Genomic DNA, 22,909 nt, shown 5'->3' with positions numbered 1-22,909 from the left:
CCGGCGGCCCTGCCCCTCCCTGTGGTTCACCCTTCCCCCACCGCTCGGGCCTCCTGGAACAGCCCTGAACTGTGCAGAGAATGTTCTTCTGGAATGTTCTTCCCTACAGCCTCCAGGCCCTCACACTCGTTACCCTACGGTGTCTGCCCAAATGTCATGGAGCATGTCCCTGGCCACCATTCGCCACTAATTTTCTATCCTTAGTCTATTCCTCTTCACAACTCATTTTACCAAAGGACACACTTCATGTGTGTCTACACTCTGCTTCCGCCATTAGAAGGTAAGCTCCTCCGGACCTCTGGGTGCTTGCCCGACAGCTCTCCTAGGGGGACCTCAGGGGAATGAATGGCCCTGTTGGAGAACCACGGGCCCTGGTTCCTGATTCCTGCTTAGCCTGTCTTCTGGAGTGGCCATCACCTAGGGCTGGACCCACTGGGGGCCAATCTCTATTCAAGACGGGGGAGCTTTGGGCAGCGGGTTGCCTTGGGTCAGGGTTCTTCTGCCCTGCCCCTGCCGCACGCTGGCCCCCTGCCTACTGTGCCCTGATTCCACCAAGCCCTGCTCACTGGCTCCCGGTTTGGCCTGTGTTTGCGGCCCTGACAGATCATAGCGGTCGCCCTTGCGTCTCTGCGGAGGGGCCAGAGGTATTCCACTGTGATTCTGGTGCGCAGCCAGGGTGAGAAGCACCGGCCCAGCTCTTTGCCTGCCCAGCATGTGACAGCAGCTCTCACAGAGGCTGGCAGCCTCTGTGGACTCTGGGGCTCCCGCTTGGTCGGCCAGCAGCATCTGCGTCCTAACAACTCTTAGACGTACTGCAGCCCTGTTTCTCTCTTGCTCTGTCTGCGGCTCCTGCTTCCTCAATGGATCTGCGCTCAGCACTAAGCCGAGAACTTTAGAAATATTTCATACGATACTCACAACGACCACTAAGGTATGTTCTCATTTTACAGATAGAGCAGCAAGATCAGGGAGGTTAAGTGCCCTCCCCAAGGTCACACAGGATGTGCTCTCTGCCACGAAGCTCCCCTAATTCTCCCATCGCATCCTCAACAATTTCTCAGGTTCGTCCTGTGCTCTGCTTTGCCATGGCCACTGCTGACTGGACATTTCTTTGACACTTGAGATCTGGCCCTGGTACATGCCACGTGGCCTGTCTTCTTGCTTCGATTCTTTCTACATGTAGTTTTAAAGCAAATCTTCACTCGGTTCAGTTTGCTTCACCGCCAAGCAGTTAGCACGACTCATCATTACATTACACGTCAGCCCTTCAACTCAGTATTCAACAAGGGGTGCCCTGTAAAGGTGGGGGGCGGGTGGAGGGGTTGGTCCATCTTTATGCCCTTCCTCCCCGGTAGGGGCCTCTCACTCATGCTCTGTCCCCTGGAAACGCCCTTGTCCAGCAGTCAGAGGCCACGTCAGTGTCCAGTGTGAGAAAGGCTGGGAGGTCGGAGGAGGAGCAGACTGGGGGAGCCATCCAGCCATGGAGAGCCCCGCAGCTGCGGATGAGAGGATATTCAGGTGACCGGGACTGGGCAGAAAGCAGAGTGGTAAAGGGGCAGGAGAGTCAGAGCCATGGCCCTGGAGGCCTGGCGGACCCCGGGCCCTGCTGAGCCCTCCCTGGAAGCCCTTCGTGAATAGCACAACCCCCACCCCTGGGCATTGCTTTCTCCTCCACCAGCTGACTTCCACAAGTCCTTCACACCATGTTATCTGGTACAGTCTTCCACCGCTGCGTGCTCAGGCCGAGCTATTTCAGTGACTCACATTTCTTCCTCCCCAGATAAACTGTAAATTCTTCAGGTCTCATTTTCATCTGACCTCAGTACAGTATCCGAGCCCAGCGGGACTCAAGGAAAGCCGGCGTGACCCATGACGCCTTTGATCAGCGTGAGACCCAGGGAAGTCACCTCCTCTCCTAGCCCTTGGCTTCCTCCTCATAAACATCAATGCCATTATCCCCATTCACCGAGAAAAATGCCTTTTTTGCTCAGAATAGTTCATATTTATTTTCTTAGCTTTATAATCTCCTCCAAGTCGGCAAGGGCTGACTGGATCATCCCTACAAAAGCAAACAATTTACAATAAAATTGAACCCAGGGCCAAAGGCACAGACACCCATTTCAGATGAATTGGAGGAAACAGAACAAAGTGAAAAAAACAGAGAGAAAGGGGCGTGAGACTCAAGTGCCTCCAGTGAGGACCGGGCCTTGTGTCCAGCTGATGTTAACTGAACCTCGGCAGTTCGTGTGGTACTTGTTGGGTGGGGTGAGGAAGAGGAGGAAGTCAAAAAAATAAGGGATCTGCCATTAAAAAACTTACTCTCTACTGAGGAAACAAGACACACACACACACACACACACACACACACACACACACACACACACATACATTTAAAGCTGATTATGGTACAATGTGACTAAGGAGTCCCACGACTGAAGAGATCTCTGGGAGTTTGATAAGTCCAGGAAGGCTTCCTGAAAGAGGCAAGGCATGAGCTGGATCTCTAGGGGTGGAGAGAGCTGGTAAGTCCCGGCAAAGGAAAAAACCGACAGCCCTTTGAGGGGAAAAACGTAAGAAAACAAAAAAGTTTCTTTTCTCTTTTTTCCTTATTTCTGATTTTAAAAGGAATACATGTTCATGTATGTAAGTTTGTAAAATATGAAAAATTAAAAATGAATGTAGGCATCACTTATAATCTAACTATTCATGATTAACTACTAAAATTTATGTATTTGTTCTAGTTGTTGTTTCCGTTAATGCATATTTTTAAATATATGCACGAAATTGGGATCCTACAGTATCACATTAAAATAAAATAAAACCTATTTTATTCTTCTTATATTGTGAGCATCTACTTTCTCACTAAATATTTCTCAGAACCTCACCTTAATGGCTACTTACTATTCTCTCTTGACCGGACTCTGACTTATTTAATCATTTCCTATTGCTGTTTCCAATTTTTCGTTATTCTGAATAATGCAGCGATTTGCCCTCGGTAATTAGAACCAGGAATCATCTAGAGGGGGCCTGGTTTGGTTTTATTGGTGATAAGGAAGTCAAAAGGCGCCATGTGGCTGCGAGACTCGGAGTGTAGGGGATGTCTGCAGGGGTCAGGAACCCTCTCTCTTGTTGTCTGGGTAAGATTCGGGATCGAAGAGACAGACCATGAGGAGGTGCTGAGGAAAATGAGCTTGGGGAAAGAGGCAGAGTCTAAATTTCCAGACAGGTTTTTATTGGAAGTGGGATTAAACAGCAGCTGAGTCCTCCCTGAGGAGACGGTTTCGGCCAGTGAGTGTCTGAATTTACAGACAAACCAGCCGCTGTCAGTAGCCTGACCTTTCCGAGCTCTTTGCATTTTGCTTACTGCTCTCTGGCCCACCTTGGTTAATCTGATTGCCACTTTAATTGAGGATGGGGGTTTAAAAAGAGAGAAATGTGTCCAATTGATTTAATGTCAAGGCTTCAATTCTTTACTAACTGTAAGCTTCCCTGGGCTTTGGTACTGTTCTTCCAGAGAGTAAGAGATAAAAATAAACAGAATGTTTTCCTATTCCTCGTCTCTTAGAACCACTGGAAGCAGGAAGAAATTTACCCCAACTCTTTCCAGGAGTCAGATAGATTGGCTGCCCACCCCAGTTCCGGCTCTCACAAGCTGTGCAAATTTAGGCAAGGAATTCAAGTCTCTGTGACTCAGGCTACTCATCTGCAAAATGAGAATAACAGTACTCACTTCCCAAGGTTGTGGAGAAGGCTAGATAAGTTAACACAAGAAAGTTCTTAGCACTGTTTCTGGTATATAATAAGCACTCAAAAATGACTAGCTATTATCATCATCGGTATTATTGTGGTAATTATGATTGAAAATCTCTTTCCCAACTTAGGAGAGAAAAGGCAGGATAGAATAAAATGAAATTTCGGAGCACGAATGTCTCCTAAAGTCTTTTGGCTTTACTTATTAGTATTTGGAGTGTGAAGCATAAACAGCTGTTAAGCAATCGAAAGTCCAAATCCAGGTAGACATCGTCTGTCAGATGCCCAAGGACAGAGGTCCTGGCAGAAACACCTGAAGGGGGGGCCGTCGCCGGGAACGGCGGCAGCACCTGCCGCCTGTTCTGAGCTCGCCTGTGCCAGGTAGTACGCCGTGTTTCACCTGCCTTCGTTCATTTGATCCTCACGAAAAGCCTCCGAGCTTGATACGCTCGTTCTTGTTTTACAGATGGCACCACACCGGGGCTCTCGTCCAACATGCCGACGGGCAGAAATGAAAGCACTGAATTGTGAGGGAAAGAGGGGTTTCCGTGTGGCAAAATGGTGGAAAGAAAACGCTGACGTTTCCTGAGTGCCTGCTACATTACGTGCCAAACTCAAGCACTTCATACTTTAAAAAAAAAAAAAAAAAAAATTCCCGTGAGGTTAGTATTGTCACTTTCAGATGAGAAAACCAAAGCTCAGAGAGGTTAGTTAATTTGCCCAAGGTCACACAGGGAGCAAGGAACGGAGTCAGGAACAGGGCAAGGGAGGCCACCCTCTGACTTCAGAGCGATGGTGTCTCAAGGTTTGAAGTGAGAGGAAATATTGTGCTCAAGTAGAAAAAAATAATTTCTAAATGGATTTTTTTTTAAAGTTATGTAACTGATGATGTATCTGAACCGGCTCTGCGGACTGTACCGACGTCACTTTCCTGGTATTGATATTGAACTACAGTTAACATTGGGGGAGGCTGGGGGAGGGTACGTGGGTTCTCCCCACACATTTCTTTGAACTATCTATGAATCTGTATTTCATAATAAGAAGCTTTTTAAAAGTTGGCATGTACCAAGGCAAAGACACTTCCTCTGAGTGGAGGTGGTACCCAGTGGAGGGCCTTGACATAGAACTCTGATCTGCTCATGGAGGCCGAAGAGCCAGCATCATGCCGGAGCCCCTCCCACCGACTCCTTGGAGCAAAGAGCCAGCCCCCCACTAGGTTGGCTGCCACTGGAAGTATAAATAAGGTTTGCCAATACACATACTGAGTACCTATTATGGATCCCTACTGTGCCAGAGGCTGCCCGGGAATACGAAGCATTAACAAGCCACAGGTCTGCTTGCAGGGCTCTGACAGTCTAGTTGGAGAGAAGAGGCACAATCAGTAAATAAAACATAAGCAGGCCTGGGTGGATGACATTTCTCACAGAATGTTTCGTGTATTACAGAGGTTCAAAGGAGAGTGCATGCTGCTTAGCCTGGGGTGGTTAAGGAAGACTCCTCATGGGGAGGTAGGATTTAGGCGGGGCCTTGAAGGACGTGGGCCTAGCAGGTGAACAATCCACAGAGAAATCGTATCATCACATAGATACAGTTTTGCTTTAGAACTAAGTAAAACTGGAGCTATGAGCTCTGTGACTTCAGACAGGTCATGCAAACCCTCCTGGCCTGTGGGAGATGAGCAAAGCACCTGGCACCAGCTGGTACACAGTAGGTGCTCCATAAAGGTGAGCTCTCTGGTCCTTTCATCCTACTTCATATGCATTTTCCCTATTGCTGAATCATCGTCATAATTATCATCTTCAGTGTGGCTTAAAATTCCACTGAGAAGATCGGTAATAATTTATTGAACCTCCTCCATGTTATTTAACATTTATCTTGTTTGGACTTTCATGTTTTTAGAAATAATATTGGGATATGTGTATGTTACAGTGTTTTTCGCTTTGTGAATTATTTCCTTAGGATAGATTTCCAGAAACTGAACCAAAAGGCATGAATATTTTTAAGACTCAAGAGCCTGAATTGCCTCTTGAGGGACAGGAAGTGGCTGAGTGTAGATGGAAATGAGTTCCAAGCAGCAGTGTGAGTGCTAAAGCCACACCCGAGCTCTGACTGCCCAGGTAAGAACTCAGTCTTTGTCTTCTAGGTGAGGGGGCGTTATCTGAAGGTTTGTTGAAAAGGAGGTGTGAGAGGATGAGAAGAATGTATTAGGGAGACCAATCAAGAGTAACTGGCCAGTTGCGTTTGAGTTTAGAGAGAACAGACAAGGAAGGCCATCGAGAGAAGGAGCGGGAACCACAGCATAGGCAAGCCAAGGCCACAGCCAGGGCAGTGGCAAAAACAGAAGAGAAAGGAAGGGCTGGATGGGCCACACCGAAGTAAGGACAACACAGAGCTGTGAGTGACCCAGAGAGGGGGCGGGCAGTCCACAGCTTGGAACTAGTGACAGAAATGGGGACCTGCCCCACCCCAAGGGCACTTCACGGGCCACCCTGGTCCTAGAGGCTAGATCAGAAACTCACTCCGCCGCTGTGGGATGACAGCGTCAACAACGTCACATCCCACCCCCAGAGCGACGTGCGCGGTTTGGGATCAGCCGTGAGAAAGTGAATTGGGACCACAGTCTGAAAACTGCCCAGGAAAATCAATGCACTAAAAACCTGATTTAAAATCTGGAGGGAAGACAATGGAGGGAGGCTTCCAGCATCTGCACTCTATCTTCCAGATGTCCACTAATCATAGGCCCAGGATACTCTCTCACAATGATGTTTATAAACAAAGGAACTCTAATTGAAACTTAGCCAGCAGGCTGAAATGTACGCTAATAAATCATTTAAGTGTAAACCTCATTGGCATAATTTTGAAGACTATGTGACATCATGGAAAAAGTCCTGGGATGGAGTGTTTAATGAGAAAGGTCTATACGTGAAACTATCTGCCAGAACTACGAAAGTCATGGTTAAATTAGGACAGGGATATGCGGAAAAGAAAACAGCTTGACCCAATGGAGTACCAAACCACGGAGAATGTCCTCCTTTGTCTTCATTGTCGCAGATGCTGTATGGACAGTTCCAATTTTCCTCCGGATTTAGCTGGTCTGGAAGCCTCATGAGCAGGACCCGTTCCCTCTGAGCCTCAGTTCCTCGCCCCTGTTCTCGCTGTCATGCCTTTCTCCTTCCCTCGGTTCTTTGTTGGACAATGGCCCATTTCTGCTCCTGGCTGTAGGGGGACATTTCTAATCTAAAAGACGCTACCTGCTGTTCACCACTTTATCCTCCTTAATTTGGATCCCAGCTCCGCCATTACTAAGTCTGCCAAAGTTTAATTTTAAAATCGCCACTGGGAAAAAAACTCAGTATGAAATTTCTAATAATTTTTATTTGAGCTTTCTTTGAAATTAGAAAATAAAAGCATCGGATAAGATACACTGCAACCACCAGGAGAAGCAAGCAATGGCTTTTTGTCTCACTTTAATTTTATACTGACTCCAGGCCATTCCCAAGGCCCTGGCCTCCTTTGCCTCATTTAGAAAATGACTCTGGTTCAGATCATACCATGAATCTTTGTGTTACTCATTGCCCAGCACCCAATAACAAATGCTAGCAAATGTGCGGGCCTTTGAACCCGGTTATGATATACTTGTGCCCCAAGATGGGTAGAATGAACATGGTTTAAGAAATCTATCTTAAAAACAAGGCATAGAACATTCCAGGTTTTCTTCAAGTCTGCACTGAACTCAGCCGGCAGATGAAGGCTGTATGTGTCTGTCACCTTCAGATTGTTATTAATGTCTCAGCATTTTCAGAGCTCATCACAGCCTGTTTGATAAAAATCTAGGTTTCAGCTTCTCAGCACAGGGAGTGAGAACAAAGATCAGGGGAGAACATGGCTACCGGCTTCTGACAAAAAAGAAAATAACAGTGATAACGGGTTCCCAGGACTGTCTCACACGTAGGGGGGCTAGTGCGGCACATCGGCTCTGACCCTCCCCCCCCGCCACCCCCCTCGCTGCTGGGCAAAGTCCAGGAGAACCAGCCCTGGGAGAGAACTAGGGATGGAATACGGGTCTCTTTCCTCCCCTTGGCTGAGGAATCCTGTCCTCCTCAGTCAGCATCTGCACCTGCTCACATGCGCAGGGAAGCAGATAAGAACGGATTGGTCCCTTTGTTTGGAAACAGCCTAAATGCTCATCAATAGGGGACTCGCTAAATAACCCAGGGAACCTTCTGGCAATGGACACTATGCAGCAGCTGAAATGAAAGAGCGGCGCCGTGAGCACCACCTGGATCTCTCTCCAGACACACGGTCGATTAGAAGGGAAGCCGCAGAACACGTACGGCATGGCGCCATGTGGGCGAGACGCTCACAGGCCAGACAAACTCGGCTTGTGTAAATGTGGGTATAAAACAGGCGATAAATGTGCAAAGTAAGGCCCGCGAAGGTACACAGTGCAGGGTTATCAGTGATCACATCCAGTGTGAGGGACTGGAGCTGGAGGCCTAGGGATGAAGGGACAAGGTAGCCATTATGGTAGCCACGAGTCACCTCTGGTTAAATTAAATACGAATTTAAATTCGGCTCTCCGGGCACACGAGCCGTATTTTATGTGCTCAGCAGACACACGTGGCTAATGGCCGCCGTATCGAATGTGCAAATATAGAACATTCGCATTGCAGAAAGTTCTCTCGGACAGCTCTGACTTAGAGCTTTAGTTTTTATTTGATTTTCCTCCCCCAATAAAAATAGTTTATGTATTACTCATTTAATTTTAAAAAACATATAATTTTGAATGTTTCTCCCATTTTCTCTTCAGGATAAAACATCTCACAAAATCTGGTGGGAATAATGTTCTGTTCGAAGATTTGGAATCCAAGAGTTTAAAACACACGCACACACTCTTCTGTACCTGCTCGGCTTGGGTCCTGCTGAAGCTTATTAGAGACTCAGAAGGCATTTCATTTATTCATGCACACATGCATGCATGCAATACAAGTGCACTGAGTACATTAAGCATAGTGGAAGATAAAAAAAAGTAGAATGCACCAGTCCCTGTCTTCTTGGGCATGTGCTTAAGCAACCATAACAAAAGATAGCGCAAGTGTCATCTGACTCAGAGAGCCAATGTGCTGGGACTTCAGAGGGCAGAGATGCCATTTCCGTTTAGGTGCTTCCCGACAGGAAAGCATTGCATTCCAGGCGCTGGGAACAGCATCAGCAAAAGTTCAGAGGAGCCAAGCACAAGGGAGCATTCAGAGAGAAGTCAGTGGGCAGTTCTGCCCGGAGCAGTGTTAGGGAATCTGGCGCTCTAGGGAGGGGTGAAACGCCCCCACATGCCAGGCCAAGAGATGAGAACTGTCGTTATACTAAATAATAGGCAGGGTCAACTTTTATTGTGCCTTCGAATATGTAAGGAATCAGCTTCCAGTGGATAGGTGGGTGGAATGTAGTCTGACCCTCCCAGGAGGCCATTAAGAATGGGACTACCCTGGCAGAGGAACAAGACCAGGCCCTGAACTAGAAGTGTCCACTTGGCAGTGTGACAAATGTGGAGGAGTCGCACTGGGTAAATGTGGGACATGGGTGAGCAGGGCACGTTCAGCCTCTAGCCCCAGTGAAGTGGTAGGTAAGCAACAAAGGAAGTTAAGAGAAAAAGCAGAGGCTTGTGATTGGTGCCTCACCTACCACACAGCCAAGTGATGACATTTGGGATTAGAGTGGAGGATCGGAGATGAGGTGCGCTGAACACAGGTTAAACTCGGTCCTTCTCCCTCCCTTCACACGTGAGGGTCACCGAAGAGAGGTGCCAGCTGAAGGGCCAGTGGGGAGGCTTGCTAGGGGAGACCTTTAGAGGCAAGGAATGACAGAACCTCATAGCATCTGCACAGCAAAGGGTGAAAGGCGGCCCACAATCGAAGTGGGAGGTGAGGACCCTGAGGGCACCGTGCCACAGCAGTTTGCAGGGGAGGTGAGTTTCCAGAAGTAAAAATGATCCGGAGAGAAAAAACAGTGAGAACTGAGAAGAAGGCAAAGGCATAGGGCTCGGTTATCAGGCCTCTGCTGGTGACCTTCTGGACAAGTTCTCAGTGGAGAGGTGACCTTGGAGTCTTAAATAGTATGGGTTAAGCAGGGAATGACTTAAGGCGGGAGGAGGAGAAGCATAATGCCTGCTGGTATAGAGGCAGCAAAAAATACTACATGAATCATTTATTTAATGAGAAAAATAATGCTTGGCTCATGTCCGCATTGATCACGGCACAACAGACACGTTACAGCCCTGGGGCCAGGGGTGAACTTCTGAGGTGGCCCTGACACCTTCTGCTTCACGTGTGGCCTTAGGACCCTAGCTGCATTTTTGTATCTTTGATGATAGAATTACTGTTAACAGACCACTGCCGGTATTTTACTTATAATTTAATGGGTACTCAGTTTATAAACATTGTTTATCAGTATAAGTAATGTATTGGTTATGTTTGTGGAAGGAAGTATTTTGTGGGCCTCTGAAGCCCAGGGGATCCCAATAAATGAGAGAAAAGGGGGGGGTCGAAGTTAATGCTTACATATGTATCTCTCTGGAGGTTGTTCTGAGCTCAGGGTGGGAGTTTTTTCATTTGAAATCCATCCATCTGAATACCTACTACTTGGCACATTGAAGCATTCAATTTTTATTTTAAGTACACATGGACTATGGGGATAAGAAGTCTTCCAATAAATAACTCCTGCCCTCAAAAGGCTTGCAGCACAGAGAGTAGAATTTATCACATGAAAACAATACAGTGTTAGAAATTTCACTGGTGATATGGTTTAAGATGGGAGCTAAGAACTAGAAATCAAGATTTAGGACTTACAACACATCTATGCTTTCCCCATTCCCAGAGCAGGTCCAGTTTCCTATTGTGGCCACCGGCCAGCCTACAAAAAGCAGGGTTACTCACCTCCAGCTTTCCAAACAAACACATAGAATCAAATATAGAAACCAGAAGAAGCGTCACTGTTATGGAGCCAAACTGATTGAGAGCAAGTGTGAGTGCTTTACATATACAGACGAACTAACAGATTTAAACCGCAGGCTCTTAAAGGCTAAGAATCCAAGATCAATCACTCAAAAGTCCAAGTCTATAATCAGAGAGTCTGTCACAGTATGAGCAGTGTGCCAGAACACAAACCAGGCACCATGCCCAGAGCTGCTCACACATAAAGCCAGAACCAGGGTGGTCGTGGTGCCAGAGGGAAATTTCAGAAGCAACGCCTTTGAAATGCAAAACAGAAATCAGGAGCCAGCACCAAAATTCAGCAAGAGTGCAAAACAAGTCCTAGGTTGAGCCATGAGAAAAATGCCAAGTAAGCAGCAGGCCAGGCACAGCCAAGACCCATTTTTTAATGAAGCAGTTCCAGGGCGCATGGGCGGATCTGGCTATACCTGCCCAAGGAAGAAGTGCCTCAGGCAGACTCTGCCCACTGCAAGAAGCAAAAAAGCAGACGGAGCGAGATAACAGCTGAGCTGAGTGGGTCTCCGAAAGCAGAAACCAAGCTGGAAGAATGGCGCCTTCAAAATCTCCAGACGAGGAGAGGAGAATGCTTTCTCAGAAGCAGATCCTGGGTCCTGTGACTGCCGTGCTGTCATTTAAAAGTATCTGTTGATGGTAAAATATGCTTTCTGACCTCTCCTGTCACTATTGCCACTAGCTAACATTAAGCTCTCATTAAGCATCAAGAACAGTTAAGAGGTTTGAATGTATTATTTTATTTAATCCCAACAACACTGAGGGAGGAGGCCATTGTCTCGTTTTATAGATGAGGAAAATAAGACTTAGCTCAGTTAAGTCATTTATCCAAAGCCACACGACTACTACATAGGAGAACTCCAATTCAAACCCAGGCCTGTCTGACTCTAGGGTCTTCACATTTAATCCTGGGCTGCAAAGGAGACACTGAGATTTATTCACATCAATGCGCCATTAGGCGGAAAAAAATTCATTTTGAGCCAGGGAGATATCGGTCTTTGTGCAGAGATGTCACTAGCCAGCACATTATTAAGAAACAGGTAATAATAAGGCCATTAAAGGCTATGCATTCTTAAGAGAATCACATCGCTGTGGGCTGCAAGGTCACATAAGCCCCGAGAGAAGAGGGAAAATCAATCCTGCACACAGGCCCAGCCCTGCTCGACCATCGGTCCTGCCTGTGCCGGTGCTCCGGTAAACCCAGGCTTTGTTCTGTCATTTAAGGTCCCATTAGAGTCAGCAATGCCTCAAAGGCCTTTCACCAGATGGGCCTCTTTACGGGCCCTCTGCCCACTGCCCTGCCGGCATCATCGGGCTCCCCACCACCAAGGATGGGCTGGATTTCCTGGGTCAGCTTCCTCCGCCCTGGCACTCCAGTTGTTCAGCAGCATGTGCCCTTGACCCGCAGCTCCCAGTGAGTGCTGTAACCAGGGTGCCAGGACCATCTCGGGCAGAGGCCCTCGAGCCGGCAGGCCAGACCCTTGGCTGTTGTCTTCTGGCATTCTGCTTGTCAGCGATGCAAAACAGACCTGCGATTGTTTGTGTGGATGTTTTCCCCTTTTCCTGGGGTTCCTACTGTCTCATTACCATATAATTAACATGCACTAGATGCACAGATCTTAAGAGGTCAGTGCCTTGAGTTCTGACAACTGTTTATATTCTGTGTAACCACCGCCCAAACAAGACATAGGATTTTTCTGATCCCCTCAAAAAGTTCCCCTTTCCATTCATCCCCCTCACGCAGCCATTATGTAATTTCCAATTTCTATCATCATAGATTTGTTTTTGCATGTCTTCCCGCATAAGCATTTCTCAAACATCGCTAGAAGATTCTAGACAACTATCGATAAATCTTTGATGATGGAAACCACTTTTAATTATACTTATCAACATTCTGCTGTTTTATGTTCACTGTGTGAAATGTGGAAAACACAAAAATATTTTTAAAAAGAAAATTATAAACTCGCCTGTGATCCTATCACCCAGAAACACCCACTGTTTGTGTTCTAGTGGGCTTCTTTCAGGGCGAGGACACATGCGTTGATTATCAGCCGACTCCCTGGTGTGGCATGAGCTTTCTTGTAAATAAATGAAATTTGTCGCTGCTCTCCTCAGAATAGGCCTTTTAGAGTTAGAGGCAGCTCAATGCAAAATCAACCTGCAATTTAAGGTGCCAACCCTTGTGGTTCAATTGGAGGTGACATCTGAATTCACTGTTTACTTCTCTCTGCAGACCACGTGTTACACGCCTCTGCCCACTGGCAGTCACATGGACCTCTCATGGTACCTCAGTTCCACTGCTCAGAAGGACAATGGCTAGCTGGCTCCCAAGAGGCGAATATACATTTGCCATGAACTCAGACCATCTGCAACACAGCCTCCAACTTTGGTCACTGTTCCTCCGGCCCCTTTCACAAAATGCAGCAACACACATGCTCTCGATCTTATGGACATGCATTTTTTTTTCTTTAAAAAATGGCATATTAACGACATTCTTAATTCGAGTTGGAGTTTGCCAGAGAGCCAAAGACTATGATGATGTTCAGTTTCTGGGTCTCCTTTTACATACACTCCTGAGTAATAAGGTCATCTATTACTAATCCCAGGTCATCAGCCCGGCCTGATTTATGCCATCAATGAAGAGTATGATTAATTCTGATAATGGTGGTGGTGGTGTGTGTATGTGTGTGTGTGTGTGTGTGAGAAAAAATTTTTTTAAAATTGTGGTAAAATGTACATAACATAAAATTTACCATTTAACCATTTTTAAGTGTACGATTTAAGTACACTTAAGCGTACTTAAGTGCCATCGAGCACATCCACACTGTTGTGCCGCGATCTTCACCATTCATCTCCAAAACTCCTTTCCATCTTGCAAAACTGACACTCTGTCCCCACTGCACGACCACCGCTTTCATTTCTTCTGGGTATATACACAGAAGCGAAATTACTGGATCATCTAGTGATTCTGTTTTTACTTTTTTAAGAAACTGCCATACTGGTTTTCATAGTAGCTACACCATTTTACATTCCCACCAGCAGTACACACAGGTTCCAATTTCCCCACATCCTTGCCCATATTTGTTATTTTCTGGGTTTTTTTTTTTTTTATAATAGTCATCCTAATGGGTGTGAAGTGATATATCATTGTGATTTTGATTTGCACTTCTCTAATAACTAGTTATGTGCTTGTTGGCATTTGTATATCTTTTCTTGAAGAAATGTCTATTCAAGTCCTTTGCCCATTTTTCAATCAAGTTTTTTTGTCGTTGAGTGGTAGGCATTCTTTGTATATTCTAGATAGTAATCCCTTATCAGATACATGATTTGCAAAGATTTTCTCCCATTCTGTGGGTTGCCTTTTCGCTCTGTTGATAGTGTCCTCGGAGACACAAAAGTTTTAAGTTTTTATGCAGTCCAGTTAATAGGGGTATTTTAAATAAGAGTCCAGGTGAAATAGAGGAGAATAGCATTGAAATAAAACAGGCCTGTTTCTTTTCTTAGCTTTGCCACTTAACGAGCTGGCTGACCTTGACAAGGCATTGAACTTCTTTGAACTTTACTATCATTATCTAAAAATGGGTGAGGGGCTAGAAATACCTACCACACAAGGTTCTTGTGAAATCTGAACTTACTTAGAGCAAGAATCGTAGTGCCAAACCCTGGGTAGACACACATCTCTAATCCAGGCCTACCCCAGGATGCTTGTCAGTGTGCATGATCCCATGCGACAGGACCCAAGGACAGACACTGTTTGAATTAACAAAGGGATCATTATTCCCATCTAATCAAAGAAGAAATGGATGCACAGCCAGGTTACACAGAGAACCTGAGATCACAGTGCCTACAATATCACCCCGATCTTTTGAAAACTCCTGCTGTGGGTACACCCTCAGCCCCTATCTTCTCGACCACAGGACAGACCCATTTATAGACTTAAGAACCAGGAGAAACTATTAAAGACCACCCAGTCCAGCTCTCCCAATTTAGAGATCATGAAACTAAATCTGAGCGAGGTTGAGAATCTTGCCCAAATTCACACAGCAACAGAGACTGAAATCAGCTCTGATGGCTAACTCTCCCTCCCAATGCAGAAACGATGCCCTTGATAAAGCAAAAAGCAAGCATTGTACAATGTCCAGCACCGCCCACTGCTCTCCAGAACACTCAGCCCTCTACTTCCCCAATAGCGTTTTCTGGGGGAGAAGGGGACATTCCTAGCAGTTTCGTCCTCTTCCGCTTGGGGTGAAACCTCTCAAGATAGTCAGACATGTTTACTGAATTTACCAGCTGCTGGGCTCAGGGCTGCTGGTCGGACCAGGGAAACTAGGAGGACTCTGATATTTTCCCCCTTATATACTGTCTGTATATAACCCTCGGCCAAGGTCAGCATCCCCACTTTTCCACCCGGTGCTCCCTACACCCCATCCAGCTCTGAAACTGAAGGCGCGCACACGGCTGCATAGTGCTTGATCCAGGAAGGTTTTGGCCAGGCACTTCCACTCCATGAGAAACAGATATTTTATTGCCTTTGCCTCAAAAAGCCTTTTCATCTTTCTTGTTTTGTGAAAGAATAATGCACAAACGATATGAATGGAAGTCAAAATAAGGATTCGCCCATAATTATACCACTAAGTGACCTTCCTTTTTGAAGGAAAAGATTGCGGCATGTATTCTGAACTCCACAAAGCGAGGAGGAAATACGTGAGAAGGACTCCACCTGGCCATCTCAGCTGGCAGGCTACGCGGCTGTTTCTCAAGACTAACACCATCCAAGTGTAGAGGGAAAGTCACGTGGTTATATTCCGCCATAGTCTTCATTCTGTACAGAATTATAATCCATGTGGGAAGACATACTAAGATAATGAAATATCGCTGCTGTCACTACAGGATTCTTTCTGAGATTCCCAGCCCACTATTATTGGTACCCGGGAAACATGGGCTGCTAAGTTTGTCCATACGGAGGTATAAATGACAGATATAATTATTCTGTAGTTTAATGTAAACATCTGAGCTCTTACCACATATCAAAGATCTCAGATAGATGCTAGGAAAAACAAAGATGATTAAGATAAGTGTCTGTGTCAAGAGGTGCACAGATCTAGTGTATAAAGAAATAAACGAAATTTGATGTGACGAATAAATGACAAAAATAACATTGGAGTATAAGACACAGTGGGGACACGAAGAAGGCTTGGCAGGAAGCTGCAGAACTCTGGGCATGCCTCCACTCTATCCTGCATGCCTCTACTCTAGAAGCATCCTTCCTGCACACGCAGTGAGAAGTGAAGAGGGGCCGTATATGCATCACTCCATTGCCAGCAGTGCCTTTCTGAGTGATCTTGTTCTTATGACTTAGGAAGTCTTCTTCACCTGATTTATAAATGTTATTTCACGTGTTATCCGCCTAAAAAGAAAGTTGGGACATGGAACCTTTCTGAATAGTTACGATGAAAAGCTTGGAGCTCCGCCATGCTAAGAATCTGAGAGTCCTAGTTCCTGGATGCTTGAATTTATCTGGGTCCTTCTAGAGGGTATTGAGAAGGTTAGCCTTTGAACCCAGGAATCCTAATTCTCAGATTTATAGTCAGGCCACAGGATGTGCATTAGGGTAGGGGTCCCCAACCCCCGCGCCATGGACTGGTACCAGTCCGAGGCCGTTAGGAACTGGGCCACACTGCAGGAGGTGAGTGGTGGTCAAATGAGCGAAGCTTCATCTGTATTTGCACCTGCTCCCCAGCGCTAGCATCACCGCCTCGGCTCCACCTCAGATCGTCAGGCATTAGAGTCTCATAGGAGCACTGGTTCCTGGTGCCAAAAAAAGTTGGGAACCGCTGCATTAGGGCACTGGGCTTAAAAGACCGAGCAGGCAGACTTCATAGAGGCAGGTGCCCAGCTCACCAATATTGCAGCAGCTTTCAGCTTTCACATGCTTGTGCTGAAGGATTTTAACAAACACAGTTCACATATGACATACCCATCTTTGTATGCAGGAATTGTCACTGTTTCTGGAGATGGGGTGGCCATGCCCCAGAAGCATCCATAAATATTGCTCGAATGGTGATAATATCACCTTTCCGGGTACAGTGTTCTCTAATATAAATACGTGTATATAGACATTATCTTATTTGACCCCTCATGATCCAAGGTAGACTACCCCCATTTCACAGGGGAGAGAATGGGCTCAGAGAGAGATGGACTAACTTTCTAGGGCCCTGTGGCTACAGTGTGGTCATCTGGGACTTGAACCACCATCCCTTTCTGTCACACACACCCAGTCCTAACCTTACAGAGGCAGCGATCTCTGCATCCAGACTGGCTGGGCCTGAAGATGTAGGGAAGAAGTTTTAATTCACAGCCAAGTCAGCAGAGAAGCAGCAGCTCCTCCTGCTGTAGAAGGTCCCCAGCTCCTGTTCTCCTCCGGGCCAAGCACGGACCACTGCCAACCCAGGCTCTGCTTGCCTGCCTCTCTTTCCCTCTCTCTGAGACGTACGCTCACGCTTTGCTGTTGTCCACGCCATCACTGACTCTTGCATTCCGCCTTCCACCCTCACCTACCTGCTCTCCTGGCTCCTCTCTTATTTATCTATTTATCCCCATTTAGGCCTCAAGGTTCTTCCTGCGGCCCTTTCTCTCTCTGAAAAAGAAAAACAGTGAAGAAGGAGGAGGAAGTATCCCAAGAGGCAGAGGCTCCGACCAGAAGTGAGAGCTCCCAGCTTCCGTGCTGACCGGCCTGGGACCACAGGGAAGGCATGTCGCCCCTCAGTCCAGCCCTAAGCTGTCATGCTCTTCCCAAATTAACACACAGGCGGAGTCTGTGAGGTACAGTAAGCTCTGCAAAGACTGTATTCTCTGGAACATTCAGAATATTCTAGGAACAGCAGCAGGGCAGGGTGGGGCGGGGTGGGGCGGGGTGAGGTGGGATGGGATGGGGGTGGGGCAAGTCCACTCCCGGGAGCTGGAATGCCTAAGTTCAAATCCCAGGCCCGGCACACAACTGTGCAGCCCTGGGTGGGTTACTAAACCTCTCGGTGTCTCAGTTTTCTCATTTCTAAAATGAGAATCAGAAATAAATAAATAAATAAATAAATAAATAAATAAATAAATAAATAAATAAAAAGAAAAAAGAAATAAAATGAGAATAATAATCCCTAACTCGCCAAGTTTAAGGAAGATTAAATCACTTAATACATACAAAATGCTTAGAAGGCTGCTTGGCACATAGTGGTGCCCAACGAATGGAAGCTAAAATAACAGTAATTGTATTCTTATTCATGACACATTTAAGGCCAAAATATATAGTTGGTCAGAGTTACAGAGAGGTAAAATTTTCGAACGACATGTATGTAGCTCGGGATCCATCCATTCATCGAGGTTTCTGAGTGCCTACTCTGTCTCAGGCAGCGTTCTAGGCCCTGAAGATGCAGTAGGAAACAAGAGAAATGAGTTCCCTGCTTTCACGGGGCTGACACAGACAAGGGAAGTATGGGGCTGTGATAAACGGCCGTGCAGTGAATTAAAATGAGGCACGTGCACGAGAGTGACCAGACGGCCTCCCTCGATTAGGAAGGCAGAAACAGCTTCTCAGAGTTTTCGAGGAGACACATTCCTCAGGAAGGGGAGACAACAGCCGCAGCTGAGAAGGGGGCCAGAGCCTCGGAGCCCTGGCTCACAGCGAACCAGGAAGGAAGCCAAGAGCAGGGCTGGCGGCACTTTCAAAGTGAGGAATCAGAACCCACAAACTGGCATTTGGACCAGTCTTAATACTCTACACGCTGGTATAGAGCGGATTAAGAGAACTATATTTTTAAAAGAAGAGTCTAATTTAGACCAATATTTATAAAATACTCCTCCTTTAGGAGGAACTCAGGGAGGAATTTCTCTCAGATCTTAGCATCTCAAAAGCTGTATATGTCCTAGGCAACTGCATTTCAAAAAAATTTTTTTTATAGCTGCTAGGAGTCTTGCAAATGACTTTCTTCATCTTTTTTGGCCTACAGGAAGCTCAAAACTGAATTTTTAACAGTCTTCTGGTAGGCACTTTTTTTTTTTTCCTGGAATAACTTCATTCTTGGCTTTATTTTTTTCCCGTTTTACTCTTATTCTTTGCTTTGATCCCTTTATTTATTGTAGCATACAGGTGCAAATATAAAAATATGCCCCGGATCCTCTTTAGAACAAGTCAGATTATAATAAATTTACAGCTCTAGGTAATTTAGCACCTCTTTCAAAATATACTATTTTCTATATCTGCTTATATAACCCACTTTTTATGTACCATGGGAATATTTTTTTTAAAAAGTTTCAATTCATCTTATCTCACGCCTCCATCTCTCCCGCCCACCCAGTCCTATTGCATTTTTTAAAGGGGCAAACACCTTCCACTGCATACGCATAATTATAACTGGTCCAAAGCTTTCTCCTGCTTTAGGCTACCACCTGTGGCTGGTATCTCCTCCACTTTTTATGGCCACATCATTCCCCACTCCCACCCCACTTCTGCACAGCACCCTCACAGTCATTTCCCTAAAACATCAATTGAGCGAGAATCAGCCCCTTTGACAGTCTAAAACCTTCAAGGGCTCCTACTGCTCACAGGGGTAAGTGAAAACTCCTTATCCTGACATAAAGTCTGCTTCTCCGTAACATAATCCCCTCCCCCCACTTAAACTCTGCCCAAACCCAGTAATTCCTTCCCCTGACTCTCTCTGGACGGGTCCTCTCTTTCCCCACCTCCATGCAGCCGCTCACACAGGTGCCTCTACCTGGCCCACTCTTTCTCCCTCCACCCAGCCTCAGAACCCCCACACGAATGCCTGCTCTGTCTTCCTGAGGCCTTCCAAACAGGCCCACCTCCCAGGGGTCTCTTTCACTTCAAGACATTGCTGGCTGAACCTTGGATGAGCTGCTTCATTCCACCCTGCAAAACTGCAATTTTACTGAAACTATCTTCGTATCGTTTAATTTTTTGCATGTTTTACATCCTGTTTCCCCAATGAAATTGTAATCTTCTTGATGGAAAGGACATTTATACATGTTTACATCCTCCCATGATGCAGCTAGTATCATAACTAGCTGGCACTCCACAAATCCATGACAGTTGATGTCTATTTTCCTTCAAAACACAAAACAAAGCAAATGGCAGGCGAATGGTTAATATTCTCAATAAATAAAACACTCATGACACTTCTTTAAAATGCAAATGGTTAAAAACATAAGAAGTGTTTAACTTTAATAATAAAGAATACAAGTTAAAATGATATAATTCCATGAAATTAGCAAAGATTAGGAAAAATCTCAATATTTAATGTGTTGAGGAGTATAGGGAAATAGGCACTCTCATAACTGCTAGCGGGAGTGTAATTGATACAAATTGAAAACAATTTGACGATATATAACAAATCTTTAAAATGTTGATATACCTTGATCAACCCATTTGGAGGCCTACAGCCTAGGGAAATATTCCAAAATTTAGAGAAAGCTTTGAGCACTAGATACCCTTCCCAGTGTTATAAAATTGAATCTTTATGTATTACCTATGCATTCAGTCAATGAACTATTACATAGTCATTAAAATTGGCAGCCAGCAAGTTTTTTCTTAACTTGGGGGGAAATGCTTATATTCTTATGTTAAGTAGAAAAAACAGAACATAAAATTATGTAAAATGAATAATTCCAATAGTATAAACAAGTGCATGGAAGGTATCAAAACAGTAAAAGCAGTTATACTTGTTTATAGCTTACTGTGTTTTCTGGATTTTCTAGAAGGATTGGATGAGTACCAGAAAAAAAAAAAGATGCTTTTTATATTAGATTTCCCTTTTGTTTGATACAAAAAACAGTTGCACAAGCCCTGTTATTAAGCTTACGGGACATCAATTTATTTTTATAGATTTGTGCTTTTTTCCCCCCTTTTTTAAATTAAGAAACAGAGAGGAGAGTTGGAGAAAGGGAAGGGGAACATGGGGGTGGCTTTCTCATCCCGATTAATATCTCCCATGAGGTGGGCGCTGTCGTTTCTGCAGGCCAGGAAACAGGCTCAGAAAGGGTCAGGTCCAAGGTTACCCGAGGGCAGAGCCAGTCCACGGGGCTCCCTGGTGTTGGCTGCTTCGCCATCACGCCTGGGTTAACACAGCCAGGATCAGGCAAGAAAGAGAGAAGAAAGGGCAAAAGCAGGCAGGCGCAGGATCCTAGCGGAAATTTACAGAATCGTATAACAGGTTGGTTTTAGTGGGTAGGATTGTGGATGGTTTTTTCCCCTTCTCACTTTTCCAAATTTTCTCTAACGTGATATTAACTTTTTATTTTGATTTATGTGCAAAGAAAAAAACTACAATTGTTTGAAGTCACTGTACTGTGAGCAGCAAGAGAGAGAAAACAAGCTCTCTGGGATAAAGGTGTTGGGGGGGGTGTGTGGGGAGTTGGAGGAGGCTGTGTGTGTGTGTGTGCGTGTGTGTGTGTGTGTGTTGCGTGTGTGCACGCGCGTGCGTGCATATGTGGTTGTGGTGAGGAGCCTCGGGACCTAAGGAACTTTCGGCAAGGGTGAGTCTCTGCACCTCGGGGGTCGGCCCCGCCTGCAGTTTCTCCACACACACACACACACACACACACACACACACACGCTCACACAGTGCTCTGGGATGCACTTGCAGAACTTGTAAGCCATTGTCATTTTCCCTACAGCGAGCATTCTCAATCACAAAGCATGAAGAAAAGCATCCGCTGGGGATGAGGCAGCACCCAGAGGTGGGTGGGCGGGGGCAGGGGGTGGGGGGAGTTCCTCAGAGCAGCTTTTGTTCCAGTGGGACTGGCCACCCAAACTGTGGTAGGGGGGAAATCCCTCCCAGTGGCTCTTCACAGCCGGCAGCCCTAATTCTGGAGGGACACATTTCTCAAAGAGTGTTGCCTCACCTCAGCGGGTAAGTGGGACACTCCTGGGCAGGACCACCACGATTCCATCCCAGGAGAGAGAAAGAGGGAAGCTTTTCATTATACAAGTCTAACACAAAGAAAAACAAATGGGAATCCATTTTTGCAGAGAATTTGCCCACAATGTTTTATTTTTCCAGGTCCCTTGTCAATCTGTGTGCATAGGTATAAACAAGACTGTGGGAAGTCACTTAGGTCATTTTGGAGAGCTATTTCCAGAAAGGGATTGGGGTTTAGGAATGAGTGAGAGGAGGCAGCTGGGGTGAGTTTGGTGAAGGGAAAAAGTGAAGTAGTTCAGAGGCTTGAGAGGCTAGCTGTGCCAAGGTGATTTGTGTGTTTAAGGTGGGGTGGGAAGTATCATAAATAGGTATCGTCGGGAGCTGGCAGAGATGAAGAAAGGAAAAGGCCCAAGACCACCGGAAGAGGCCAGGCTTTTGAGCTATCCACCCCATGAGTGAAGAACCTCTTATGATGCATTGTCACAGACAGTGCCCGGATGCGAGGCTCGCGACAGACCTAGGAGGTGGAGAGGTGTCTCACCACTATCTCCTGAAATGTAATTCCCGGCGACGATGCCACTTGCTTAGGGTCACGAAGCCATGACCTGGTTCTTAAAATGAGACGGGCAGACCTCAGGTCTAGGATTCTTTCTGTATGAGGTACCACTGTGTCTTCTTGAAAAGATATGGGCCCTTATTCCTCCACAGACAGAAGGAAGAAGACAGAGGAAACTGGGGACATAGGAAGGCTGAGTCCTCGGAGCCAGAGGTTAAGGTGAGGAGGAGAGAAGAGGGAAGATGAGGATCTGTCTAGGATCGCCAAGCAACTGAGAGGTGGGGACCGGGTTAGGCTACATTATTCTTAATGGATCAAGTCACCAAGGTGGGGTGGTCAAGGGACACCTTTACCTAAAGCTCTTGTGTGGCTTTTCCTCTACATGGGGGCCTCACTGACCGTCCTAATGAGCCTTTACCCAAGGCATGGGGAGCGGGGTGCTGCACTGATCGAAGAGGCCCCAGTTTGCCTTTTGCCCTGTTCCATCTGACTGTGTCACTTCAGATAAAGCACGTCAAAAATATAGGAAAATCACAACGAAACATAAAAAAGTCTGCGATTCTAAGCCTTCCCAACCTCCCTGTCCACATCTTTTTTCATTACTCTATTGGCTTCTGGAGAAAGAGTAATTACCAGGATATACGAACCCTGTCTTTTCATGAAAGTCAAGAAAACAC

General features: G+C 46.0%; 1 protein-coding gene across 4 annotated transcripts in view; it reads right to left on the bottom strand.

Annotated features, from left to right (window-relative positions):
- The window catches only part of EFR3B (EFR3 homolog B), a 75,001-nt gene that overhangs the window by 49,979 nt on the left and 2,113 nt on the right, over window positions 1–22,909 (bottom strand). The window lies entirely within an intron of this gene.

This window comes from Rousettus aegyptiacus, unplaced genomic scaffold (genome assembly GCF_014176215.1).
Source record: "Rousettus aegyptiacus isolate mRouAeg1 unplaced genomic scaffold, mRouAeg1.p scaffold_m13_p_7, whole genome shotgun sequence".
NCBI lineage: Eukaryota > Metazoa > Chordata > Mammalia > Chiroptera > Pteropodidae > Rousettus > Rousettus aegyptiacus.
The sequence above is the reverse complement of the archived record's forward strand: the minus strand, read 5'-3'. Positions and strand labels throughout refer to the sequence as shown.